The sequence below is a fragment of the Seriola lalandi genome, unplaced genomic scaffold (assembly GCF_002814215.2).
Source record: "Seriola lalandi dorsalis isolate HSWRI2012SDOR001 ecotype SW California unplaced genomic scaffold, Sedor1 jcf7180002053578, whole genome shotgun sequence".
Taxonomy (NCBI): domain Eukaryota; kingdom Metazoa; phylum Chordata; class Actinopteri; order Carangiformes; family Carangidae; genus Seriola; species Seriola lalandi.
The window spans coordinates 1-643 of record NW_019524131.1 but is presented as its reverse complement, the minus strand read 5'-3'; the positions used below and the strand labels follow the sequence as shown (position 1 = coordinate 643).

Genomic DNA, 643 nt, shown 5'->3' with positions numbered 1-643 from the left:
TTGACACTTTGGCCTTTACTCTAGAAACCACATCTTTATCAAGGGTCTCTATCTGCTCTAACTATCTGCTCTATGTGTAAAGGTAGCAAAATGGCAGTGGTGGGATTTGAACCCACGCCTCCTGAGAGACTGGAGCCTTAATCCAGCGCCTTAGACCGCTCGGCCACACTACCAGACAACTGCATGAGTCCACTGCAATTATCACGCCCCTCTCAAATTCTCAAGAGCAATTAACTCGCATGGATATCAACCTGTCATAGGGGAATACACTCCACTGGAAAATCACATTGGACACCCACAAGAAGAAGATGTTTACCATAAGTAATGTTGTATTCTGCTGCTTACACAACAACTGTGAACATGAAACTCAACACTGCTGTGATGACCATGCTGGAGTCATAAAATCCATAATGTGCTGCACTGGATTTTCTTGGCATGAATGCGTTCTGGTGATGGGTAGGTATCCATTTGAAAAGTTTCACAACATCACTACTAAGGCGGAGATGGGACGGGGACAGGACAGGGAAATTAGTGCTTTTGTGACACCATCAGGCTTGTACTTACCATCATGCCATTTGGACTGTGAATTGCTAAAGCAACCTTTCAGAGGTTAATGAACAAAGTTGTGTGTGGGTTGTTGGGT

At 44.5% G+C, this 643-nt stretch overlaps 1 non-coding gene across 1 annotated transcript; it reads right to left on the bottom strand.

The window, feature by feature from the left end:
* Window positions 1–91: 91 nt before the first annotated feature.
* On the bottom strand, window positions 92–173 carry trnal-aag (transfer RNA leucine (anticodon AAG)). Its single transcript has one exon. It is a non-coding gene; the product is annotated as a tRNA-Leu (tRNA).
* Between the last annotated feature and the right edge of the window lie 470 nt (window positions 174–643).